Genomic DNA, 12,217 nt, shown 5'->3' with positions numbered 1-12,217 from the left:
AGAGCCAACCGCCGAGGGGAAAGGCCATGGCCTCCCCGAGGCTGCCACTCACCCCAAAAATGTATTCTCTTGTCACCCTCACCCCCACCCATTCAGCAGCTATGGACGGGGCACGCTGCAGAGTCAGCCAAGCCGCCCGCAAGCAGGCATCGCTCTGCGGAGGACGGAAATGGATCGCACACTCACTCTTTCCAGAACTCTCTGTCAGGGGTGAAGGGCCGCTCTGGACACTTCGGTCTCCCAGAGCCCTGCCCAGAGACCCGCCGATGGCTTTACACTTCCGTCCGTGAGTCAGGCTCAAGGACAGTTTATCCCCGCACGCGGGTGAGAGTGTCAGACGGCTCCCCTTCGCCGCGGTCCCCTGAACCCAGAGGCAGGCACACTTAATCCGGCCACTAAGACGCAAAGCACTGTCATTGCCTTGGGGAGCTGGAGGGGTTGGGAAAAGAGCTTTGAAAATAAGGGTTAACAATGGATGCAAGACAATGGGGGGGGGGGGTGGCAGGGAGGTCAATGGGGAAAATAAGGAGACATGTGTACTACTATTTGTAATACTTTAAACAAAATAAAATAAAATAAAAAACTATCTTAAATATTTAAAAAAAGAAAAAAAAGGAGACATACGTAATACTCTTTGTAATACTTTAAGCAATAAAACAAAATTTAAAAAGAGAAGAAAAGAAGGGTTCATTTTACCAACGTTCAACCTCAAAATCCCCCTCTCCTTACTCTATAATTCTTTCCCCTCCGGCGCCCTCTCATGGCGGCGTTCCTCTACTCTTCGTAATACTCCAGTGAAACACAGCCGTTTTTAGCAGAATCAAGGGCCATCTGTTGAGCACTTAACACTGAGAAGTCCTGTGTGGGGATCTCATCCTCTCACCAGCTCTGCGAAAGAGTCTTCCCATTTAACAGATGATAAAATCAAGGCTCAGGCAGGTCTAAAACATAGGCAGGGATGCTCTCACACCCATGTCCCAGGCGAGGCTAGAAATGACTGGGGAGACGGACAGCCAACCCCTCCCCACCCCCCGCCCCATGTCTGAAGCAACGGGTGGGGTGGCCATTCTAGAACCTTTGAATATCACTGAAAATGAAAAATGCAGCCATGCCCCTACTGTAATCTTGCAGCAGTCATTGCTCTCATTCACCAAGAGCTTCCTATTGGCCAGGCATTATTCAACATCATTTATCTATGTTGTATATCGAATCCTCACGCACAAAAAAATCACCATTAGCCAGACTTGAGTCTTGTCCCCACTTTACAGAGGAGAAAACTAAGATACACAAAGGCCAAGTGCCTTCTCAAAAGGTGAGGAGCCAGAATTCAAATCCAGACAAGACGGTCCGGCTCTAACGTCCACACAAACCCCACGCCATGGCTTTTACCGCTGTCTGTGCTCACACCAGGGCAGAACTCTCCCCATGAGACTGAGAGCTCCTTGAATGCAGTGACCAAAGTTTATTCATCTTTTATTCATCTCACACTCACACACACTCACACCACACCCTTAGCTCAATACAGGGTACAGGGTAAGCACTCAATAAATTTCTAACTTCTTACATTAATTAACCCCACACATTTTTCTTTTATGTTCCTTTTTCTTAAATGAGAAATCGTGTATTATTTTGGTACCGTTTTATAGGCAAGAGGTTACCTCTCCTTTCCAATAGCCTTCAGCACTCATTAAAGAAATAGAGAGACAGGAAGGAAAGAAGGAAGAAAAGAAGGAAGGAAGGAAGGAAGGAAGGAAGGAAGGAAGGAAGGAAGGAAGGAAGGAAGGGAGGGAGGGAGGGAGGGAGGGAGGGAGGAAAGAAGGAAGGAAGGAAGGAAGGAAGGAAGGAAGGAAGGAAGGAAGGAAGGAAGGGAGGGAGGGAGGAAAGAAAGAAGGAAGGAAGGAAAGAAGGAAGGAAGGAAGGAAGGAAGGAAGGAAGGAAGGAAGGAAGGAAGGAAGGAAGGAAGGGAGGGAGGGAGGGAGGGAGAGAGGGAGGAAAGGGCGCCCACTTGGCCCAAAATGCCAGAAGCCATAACAAGCAGCATCTCCTCCAGACCCAACACTTCGGACCCCAGGAGGAAGTTTAGGAAAACAACGTTTGAGAGCATCTCCCCAATGATCAGAACGCTTAACGACGGGGCGCACGCCGAGGAACGCGTCACGTGTGCGAACATGGAAGCCTGCACTTACACAGGCCTAACGGTCCCGCCCACTGCGCCCCGCGGCGGCCTGGTGCGGCCTCCTGCATAGCATGTTCTGCACTGAACACTGTACGCAACTGTCACACAGCAGGCGGGAGTGTCTGCGTGTCTAAACGTGGAAAGAGCACGTGTGAGCAGTGTAGGTTTCACGCGGTGCACTTACCGTGAGTGCAGCTCTCGGGGCTGGAAGCCTGGCTGGACTGGCTTGGGGTGAGGCCTGGGCGATGGCAGACGCAAAGCCCGTGATGGGAGACGGGGTTCGGGAACCAGGGCACCTAGGGAGAGAGCCGGCTTCAGAGAGGAGCCAAGACAGCCCTGCGGACGCCTCCCCCTTCCTCCCTCATCTCGCCTCTAACCGACAGCCCTGGCATCTTCCCTCTTGACTCCATCACTAAACGTGGTCCTCTAACACCCCGCACTATGGATCGCGTCTACGGCCTCCTTTTCGTCCTGATTGCCCTCACTCACGTCTAAAGTATTACCAGTCTTCGTATCTATAAATTAAGATACAATATAGGGTTCCCCCCCCCAAAAAAAAATGTATACGCACACTTTGAATAATGCGAAAGGCAGTGTTTATGAAAATACATTTCACTTTCAAAACTGAACTCTCGGCTGGGGATACATTTGGGGGGGACGCCCTGCACCTTTGCTTCAACGTTCCAAACACAACCACGCTGAGCACCCGCCTGCTTGGATTAGCACAGCGGTTCTCAACCTTGGCTGCACATTAGAATCACCTGGGAATCTTTTCAAAATCCTGATTTCTGCAGGACAATCCATCTTTCTCCATCGGTCCCCTCTCCCCGTACCTCCAAGCACAACGTGAGGGTGCACACACCGTCCGGGGAGAAGGGGGATCCCTGAGGCCTCCACTCACAATTGATCTCCCCCAGAAGGCTGGTCTCTGCTGCCCCCCCTTAGCTGTTGCAGGCAGAGGCCTGGGGGCCCTGCAGAGCCCAGGGAATGGGGGCAGCGCAACGCAAAGCTTCCAGAAGCCACTGCAGCTGTGGCCAGCTCCCTCCAGACTCAACCCCAGGTCCCACGGCCACCAGATGTCCCTTCTGATCTGCTCAGTCAACAGGAACCGCCAGGACCCAGGGGCTGTGGCTCTTAGCAATGGCCTTCCGGCCCAACTTTCTTATGCTCCCACCTCCCCTTTCACCGGGAAACAACTCCTGTCCTCACAGCAGGTGGCCACGCTCCAGTTGTAACCTGTCCACTCTCTGGCCTCCCCCAGATCTGACCCTTATTTCAAGAACTCACTCATTTCCCACCTGCTCCATGGGCCTCCGCTGACCACCCGGCGTCCCGCCTCCCAACTGAGCCCATCACCTCGTCCTTGGGCATCTGGGATACTTCACATTATTCACTCATTCCCACCATCTGGGTAACCCAGTGGTTCTCAACCTTGGCTGCACATTAGAATCACCTGGGAATCTTTTTTAAAATCCTGATTTCTGGGCCTCATCCTCCGGAAATTCTGTTTCTTTGTGACTCATGTTGTGGCCCCACCCCATCACAAAGAAACAGAATTTCCGGAGGATGAGGCCCAGAAATCAGGATTTTAAAAAGATTCCCAGGTGACTCTAACGTGCAGCCAAGGTTGAGAACCACTGGTGTAAAGCGCTCCCTCCCACAGCTGTGGTCCCATTCCCTGCGGGCAAGAACCACGGCCTATCTGCTTCCCAGCAACACGCTAGTCACCAAAGAGAAAGCACTTTTGGAAGAAAAGATACTAAAATAAACATGTGTTGAGCAAGGCGCAAACTTCCATAGGACAAGGCGCTGGGAAGAGCTCGGATCTGAGCTTCAAGCCCGCGTACATTTTCAGCTGCGTAAGCAGAGGCAAGGTCATCCTGAAACACATCCCTAAACCGGGGCTGGTCACAGCTGCGGGGCAGGGTGGTTGTGAGCAGTCAGTGAGACAAATACCTAATAAGTCACCGAAGCATAGTGTGTCCTCAACAGCTGGTAGGGACTTTCCCCAGACACCCTGCCTGACACGGATGACACAGGCAACGTTGACAAGTGCCGTTCGCACCCCAAAGCCCCCAGATCCTGGTGCAGGGGGTGTGGCTCTCGCCGAGGTATGGCAGACAAGGTGACCTTTGACTCTAGGCAGTGATTCTCAACTCCGGATGAGGCCCAGAAATCAGGATTTTAAAAAGAGTCCCAGGTGATTCTAATGCGCAGCCAAGGTTGAGAACCACTGCTCTAAGGCAGTGGTCGGCAACCTCATTAGTCAACAGAGCCAAATATCAACAGTACAACAATTGAAATTTCTTTTGAGAGCCAAATTTTTTAAAATTAAACTATATAGGTAGGTACATTGTTATTAACTTAATGAGGGTACTCCTAAGGCTTAGGAAGAGCCACACTCAAGGGGCCAAAGAGCCGCATGTGGCTGGCGAGCCGCAGTTTGCCGACCACGGCTCTAAGGGGCCCTGCCACGAGGTTTGGGTCCAGGTGAGCCGCTGGCAAGCTGGAGATGGAAGTTCATTCGAGAACCGTTTTCTACCCGCAGGTGTGACCAGGGGGGGTGTTGGAGACGATCCCCCGGTGTGTGTCATTGCAGGAAGGCGAGTGTTCCAGCCTGAAGCACCTCTGGCCCTGGTTTAACAGCCCAGGGGTCAGCGGTCTGGCCTGTTCTCAACCAAATGGGGGAAGATGGGGCCTCACTCGGCCAGGCCTTGACCAGCAGGACCACGTGCCCCGTACATGTGGACAGGTTTCTAAACTGGCCGTTCGGAGAGCCACCCCGGGGATACCCAGGGGAGTCCACGGCTCTTTATAACCCATGAACATGTGCACCTGGAGATAGAGTATCTGTGTGTCTGTCCGTTGAAGTTGCAGTGATTGAACGAAAACCCACTGCACAGTCTGCCCTGCCCCGCCCCGCCCCGCCCCCAGACGCCTTCTCCTCTCGGGGTGATGAGCACTCCTGCTTCTCCCACGGGGCAGCCGAGCTTCCTGCCCACCAGGTAGCCCCCACCGAGCCTCCTGACTCCACCGCCCACCTACCTGTGACTTCCAGCAGGGACTCCCTTCACTTCCTCCTATGCCCCCTGCCTGTGATAAGACTCATCTTGCAGGTGCTGGTGAGCATTAAATTGGAGAAACCAATGTTCCCCAAACCCTAGTCCCTGCTTCATCCGTGATCGTTGTCATTACGTTATTCCAAGTCCGTAAACTCTTATCAGGATCCATTAAGGCCAGGAGGGACCAAGTCCAAACAAAATGAAAAAGGGATTGAAACGGTGGGAAGGGCGTCCGCCCATCCCCATCCGAGGCCCCTCTCCTGGGTCTCGCATTTCCTCTGCCTTCACCTGGGCCTGTCCGGCCACGTGATCTGCAAACCTGCTTCTGATGGACGTGAACGCCTTTGGAGCAGCCCGGGGGCCCTCTTGCAACCTCCCTGCCCGTTTTGTCCATGTTCCACACATGAGAGCACTGAGGCCCCAGGGGAACGACCCTCCCAAGGTCAAAGGGCTGGCTGGTGGCAGAACTGGAATGCAGGGCGCCCAGACCACAGCCACCCTTTCACCCGGTGCCTCCTCCCTCCCAGACCCACTCGGGGCCTGACAGCGGGGTCTACCTACGCGTCTGGAGGCAAGTGGCAAGGGTGCCTGGGAACTTGCATGGGGCCACTGAGTCCCCTTTACCATTGAGTGCGTCCCCCTGGAGCCTGCCCGTCGCCATGACAACACTCCTCTGGTCCTCGGTCCTTTCCCCTCCCAGGACTGCCTCCTGCGGACCCACACCCGGCTCACCCTCTAAGGGAGGAAACAACGGGATCCCTCTCCAAACTGGCGGCAAACGGAGGCTCAGAGGGGTGGCATCCCCGCCCAGGTGTGGGGCCAGGCTGCTCCTCATTCCTATTTGAGAGCCAACCGGACAATTAAAAGGGCCTCCACGTGACCACTGCCCACTTTCTCAACACTCATCACCGAGGCCGGCCGGGGCTGGATCCCAGGCCCGTGGCCCAGCCCAGCTGGCTCTCATTCTCTGGCTCCCCAGGCCAGGCCTGGCTGCGTGATTTCACCGAATTGTGTATTTTTAAAACCTGACATCTGTAGCCAGATGCCCGCAGGCAGGCACTGCCCTTTCCCGCCCGTCCGTCAGAGCGAGGAAATGGACCTGCCACGGCCGTGTGCGGACCTATTTGGAGAACTAAATCTCGCCTGTTACTTTATTTTTCACTGACATCAGTCGCTTCCACGCAGGCAGAGCCTCCTCTCGTGTGGGAACGGGGCGCCCCCTAGTGGCCACCCGCTCAACTGCAGCCACAAAAAGACATGAACATGGTCACCTTGGACCAAAGTGTTGTGCTCAGGGGAGAGTTTTGTTTTTGTTTTTTTGGGGTTTTTTTTGTTTTCTCATCGGGGAGAGTTTTAACACTCATTCTTCTTTCCTCACGCAACAGGGCTTGCCTAGCAGTGTCAGATGTATCTTATTGTTAAGATAAATACGTTAAGACGCGAGGCTCCAGAAAGAAAGCTGAGTCCCTTACCCACTGGCGATCGGGGTGTCATACTTCCCCACGCCGGCGGCTGTCATTTATAAATGATGAGCTCGGGAGAGGAGAGAGCGCCTTCCAGGTGGATCCCAGAGAAAGGCAGCCCTCCCCGGGATCCCCCCAGCACCTCTAGGGACCAAGTCCCAGCCGTACTGTCACCTGCAAGTCAGCAGCTGCAAAGTCTTCTGTGGCCACGGACAGTGGAGATGGGGCGCTGCAGTGCCCCCCGCCTCCTCCCAGTGCAAGAACCCAAACCGCCAACCTGTTACCAGCCCCAGTGCTGGCCTTCCTTCGAGCTCCCCGTTCCTTTCCGGTTTCTAGAGCAGGCTTCCCCACCTGGCACCATTGCTTGGCTAACCCTTTGTTTGGGGAGGGTCCGCTCTGCACGCTGTGAATGTTTAGGGGCAACCCTGGCCTCTACCCACTAGATGCCAGAAAACCCTTATCCTGCATTAAGACAATCAAACTATCTCTAGACATTGCCCACTGCTCCCCGAGGCTGCAAAATTACCTCCGGTGGAAAACCACACTTCCAGAAGCCCAGGACACAGAAGTGTAAACATAATAATGCCAAGAGCAACTACTACTCCTGTTGCTACCATTTAAAAGGGCACAAAAAGCCCTGGCTGGTGTGGTTCAGTGGATAGAGCATCAGCCTGCGGACTGAAGGATCCTGGGTTCGATTCCGGTCAAGGGCACATGCCCAGATTGTGGGCTCGATCCCAGTAGGGGGCGTGCAGGAGGCAGTCGATCAATGATTCTCTCTCATCATTGATGTTTCTCTCTCCCTTCCTCTCTTAAATCAATAGAAAATATATATAAATTTTAAAAAAAATAAAAAGGCACAAAAAAAGAAATAATAAAATAAAAAGGCACAGATTGTGCAGTAAGAGCTTACTGTCATTCTCTTAGTTCATCTTCACGACCAAGGAACCAGTCTGTGTGGACTCCCTAAGGAAATATTTATCTCAGAGATAAAGACACAGAAGCTCAACGATTGTCAGGTAACGAGACCAAGGTCCCCAGGCTTTCCTGACTCCAACACCTGAGCTTGTCACCACTTCCAGAGCCTGGGGCCACCGGTCACCAATGTCTCCGGGACAGTCGCAGTTCTCGACAGCCCCTCTAGAGCAGCGGTCGCCAACCTTTCAGACCTTGCGGACCAGCAGTGTTCCACGGACCACAGATTGGGGACCACTGCTCTAGAGCATGCTAGCGCTGTTCAAATATTATATCCAGATTCAGGTTTAAACACGCAAGCACAGTCGCTATCCTCTAAAATCAACCCAGAGTGTCAAGGCTGAGGACGTTTGGTTGCAGGGGGAGAGAGAGAGCCCCAAGTCTGAGTTCAGACCCTGTGGCCAAACATCGCTTGCGTGGCCTTTACTTTGGGTCCATTATTTAGGCTCTTGAAGTCTGTTTTTTCATCTACAACAAGCATGTCAAACTCATGGCCCGCGGGCCACATGCGGCCCACAGTGAATGTTTTTGCGGCCCAGCCAATATAACAGTATGTGAGAAATGTTTCGATAAAAAATTTTGTAACTTAATCTTTACAATGTCTGTTATACATAATTATTAATAATGAACTACAACGTTCGCTAATGACTGACGACTATAATTGTGTTGCGTTCATTTCCCTTACGTGCCTTACGCGCAGGCGCACCATTTCTCTCCGCTAATACCAGCAGCAAATATTTTAGCAGCCGATGGCCACGTCATTCATCCTGGACTGACCTGTTTGGTGTGCGCAGAGGGAAAGATTTCGCTTCCGGAGAACAAGAAAAATAGGTTCATTTTGCATTATGCTTATTATTTTGTGCAGTTATTCAGTGTCTGGTAAGTTAATGTTCAAGAACAAATATTTTTATTAAAATGTTCTATTATTTTATGTGAACGATGACTCGTTTATTTCAGCCCTTTGGATGCAGCGTGTCTCTATCGAAATAAACCCTACGTTTCTATGAAAACCGAAGCTTTTGTGTGTTTTTTTGCGGCCCAGATACACTTACATCTTGTTTACTTGGCCCGTGTCAGCCTTGGAGTTTGACATGCTTGCTCTACAAGATGAAATGGACTGGTAAGATCCGGTTCTCCACAGAATACCTTGAAGAGCATTTATAAAGGAATGCCTAGGCCTCCCCCCACGCCAATTAAACCAGACTTTCTGGAGCCTGGGCAATGACCTTCTTTTAAAAGTCCCCGGGTAACTCACATGCAGCCAGAATTGAGACCCATGCAACCAGATGAACTGTAAGACCCTCCAGCTCTGTGTTTCTACCTTAAGGCCCCACCCCCTTTAGGCTGGAGGTCTTCTTGCCCTTACGTGGCCCACTAGGAGCTCTGCTGGGGGTTGGCTAGTTTCTCTGGCTCATAAGATTGTCCCCAAAGTCTTGAGCAATTCTTGGGACACCCTCAGTGCCTCGACTGTCCTTCTGACCCTGAACTAGCCATTGCCAGCATCTCCTTCTACCCACCGGGCGTGGAAACCCCGCCCCACTGTCAGGGGAAGCACCTGACGGAAGACAGCTGCGTCCCCCGAAAAGACTACCCTCTTCCCGCCTCTGTCCGGCTTCAATCAGGTTCATTCTAGCCCGCGGTCTTGCGGGAGGTGAGAGAAGCTCTCCTTTCTGAATATGACTCAGTGCTCCCAAAGCTATGCTGCTAACATCTCACTCAGCCGGTGTCTGGGAGGGGCTCTGGCTGCAGAAATCAGGGTTTGGGCACCTGCAGGCCCCATTCTTCACCTCTCCCTCTGCCTCCTTCACCACCCCCATCTCTGTGAGCCACCCTCCTGCACTAGGAGGGCTGCACACAATACTTGTAGGCGCAACTAGGAATAAAAATAACTTACACCAAGGACTCCCCAGACGCCAGGCTCTGTGGGAAGTATTTACACACATGGTTTCAGTGGTTCTTCTCAGGCACCCACAGGTGATGATGGTGTTATTGCAGTCGGTTAGCATCCTCCTCCTCATCGTCACTGGCTGAGGTGTCTACCCTCTCGATGCCTGCTCCCAGCCTGGAACACAGCAACTCCACATTAGATAAGATCAACGTCATCGAAACTGAATCCCAAAACCGAAAAGCAATCAGTTGTTTCCAACATTCTCCAGGACAGACCACATCTTAGGTCACAAAACAAACCTCAGCGAATTCGAGAAGATTGAAATCGCATACTGGACACCAAGACCATGGCCCTCCTAATGCTGAAGGGCGCCCCAAGGGTGCTGAAAACACGGCAGGGAATAAAACGAACACCCCTGACCTCGAAAAGAGCCGACATTCCAATAGGAAGAGACAGAAAGAGAATAATAAACACAGAAAGCCCATCATCTCGTGGGGAAGAGGGCTAAATAGAATGGGGAGGGGACAAGGAGGCTGGTGCAGCTTGGAATAGTGGGTGCAGAAAGGTCTCCTTGAGAAAGAGAATGTGAGGAGCAAAGGCTTGAAGGAGGTACAGCAGAGAGGCTTGTGGGCCACTGGGAACACATGCTCTTCTTCGTTCTCTCCTTCGTGCAGGGATGGATCATGCCGTGGCCACAACTTCATTCCTTTGGTAAACAGTTCATTAAGCAAAAGGGAATGAGGCATCCTTGCGTGATCCCAGGCATTTTTTTAAAAAGAATAGGAGTGTGTTGAATCAACGAACTCACCCATAACCAAAAACTTACTCATGAGAACCAAAGACAGGCCCCATAACTCCCCTATAAGTATGGATACAAGTTGTCCCAGAAACCACAGAGCTGTACTACGACCTAGAGGTAACCAGGCCATTTAACTTTTGCATCTTCCCTTCCAGCCTCTGTCGTTTCGCATCACTTACCATCGGTATGAGTCAGTGTTCTGTGATCCTAACCTTAAGACGCTGAGATTCGGGGTTGTTTTTTTTTCTGCTTATCCTGGGGCAGGCATTTTTCCTCTGGCCTTTCACAGTCTCCAAAGCCATCATTGTCGACACGGGTGGGATGCATGGGGTCGGTCCATCTCAAAAGCCTGCCAGCTACAGCAAGGCTGCTTCCAATGTCCTTGAATTACAGTCTCCCAGGTAACAAGCGGGCTCCATAGCTCAGTGGTTAGAGCACTGGTCTTGTAAACCAGGGGTCGCGAGTTCGATCCTCGCTGGGGCCTTTTGCTGGCGCTTTTTTCTTTTTTTTTTTCTTTTCTTTTTCTTTTTTTTGGTCATTATCTCGCATAAACACAAAACAGAAACTCCAAAGCGGAAGAGTCACCTCTGCCAACGTTACCCGGCACGATGAAAAGTGGCTCCTCCTGAAACGCCAATGACGGGCGCTTTGGATGTGACGCGGAAGAGAACACGCTGGGCCGCAACAAAGAACAGAAAGAAAAGGGAAAACAAGAAGAAAAAAGAAACCGAAAAGCCATCCTCGGCGACCGTGGCGCTCCCGGCACCTGCGGGCCCGGGCGCTGCAAACGGGGGCCGCCGGGCTCCGCGGGCGCGTTCGCAGCGCCTGGCAGCCGGCGCCCCGCGTGCGCGGCGGGAAGCGGAGGGGCGTGCGCCGCGGGAACTCGGGCGCGGGCGGCGGGGCGGGCGGAGGGGGCGCTGCGCCTGCAGTTCGCGCGCGCGGCCGGCAGGTGGCGCTGCGGCGCCGGCTCCCGCTCGCCTCTCCCCACGCCGGACCCGCACCCGGAGCGTGGCCAGCGCGGCTGTGGCCGCCACGTGGCACCCCGGCCTCGCAGCCCAGCCCGGATCCCGGGTCCGGCCCCGATCCAGAGGGAGGGGGAGAGATTCCCCCAAAACAAGCAGCCCACGCCGCTCGGGAAGCCAGTGCCTGCAGCCACCCTCATGCCCCCGGTTCCCCCTGAATTCCAGAATGCGCGTGACTGCAGAGCCTTGAGCGTCTTTTCTGAACTCATGAGTGGGCCCACCCACGACCTCCTCCCCCCCGCATCCCGGGCTGGAGCGGGATGAAGGGCTGTCTAGCCACGTGTGGCCTTGAGGCCTGAATCGTGGCCAATCCGGATGGAGATGTGCAGAGCATAAAACACAGCCCAGACTCGGAAAACTTAGTTCCAAAATAAAAACGAGTAACGTTTTCACTGATTATGTGCTGAAGTGCTAATATTGCAGATAGAGTGGATTACATAAAATATAGTTACTTCCATTGTACCGAGCTGTTTTTTAAAATGTGGCTAACAGAACATGTTAAAGGAAGTACACATGCGGCCCCTGTTTGCAGCTCTCCTACTGCTGCAGGTGTACGGAGTGAGAGCCCGGTGACCTTGAGTTCAAGTTCATTTTTAACCAGGAAATTCTGGGGGAGGCAGAGGCCTCTGGGCCTCCCAAAGCCGGCACTGTGCCTGGCACGCAGGAAGCGTAGCACTGGCTGAAATGAAACCAAATACCTCCCCGACATAATTGTAAACTCCACAAAGGGCAAGAGAACATACTCTTTATTTTAAAATACATTTTATTGATTTTTTTACAGAGAGGAAGGGAGAGGGACAGAGAGTTAGAAACATCGGATCAGCTGCCTCCT

The 12,217-nt window shown here is 52.7% G+C and overlaps 1 long non-coding RNA gene and 1 other non-coding gene across 2 annotated transcripts; one reads left to right on the top strand and one right to left on the bottom strand.

The window, feature by feature from the left end:
- Nucleotides 1–765: 765 nt before the first annotated feature.
- Nucleotides 766–11,141, bottom strand: LOC118678821. The gene is made up of 4 exons (XR_004975031.1): nt 10,543–11,141; nt 9,571–9,738; nt 2,361–2,472; nt 766–900 (listed from the first exon to the last, which is right to left on the bottom strand). It is a non-coding gene; the product is annotated as an uncharacterized LOC118678821 (long non-coding RNA).
- Nucleotides 10,775–10,847, top strand: TRNAT-UGU. The gene has a single exon. It is a non-coding gene; the product is annotated as a tRNA-Thr (tRNA).
- Nucleotides 11,142–12,217: the final 1,076 nt, after the last annotated feature.

Source organism: Myotis myotis, unplaced genomic scaffold (assembly GCF_014108235.1).
Source record: "Myotis myotis isolate mMyoMyo1 unplaced genomic scaffold, mMyoMyo1.p scaffold_m19_p_21, whole genome shotgun sequence".
NCBI classification, from domain to species: domain Eukaryota; kingdom Metazoa; phylum Chordata; class Mammalia; order Chiroptera; family Vespertilionidae; genus Myotis; species Myotis myotis.
This window is presented reverse-complemented; position numbering and strand designations above follow the sequence as displayed.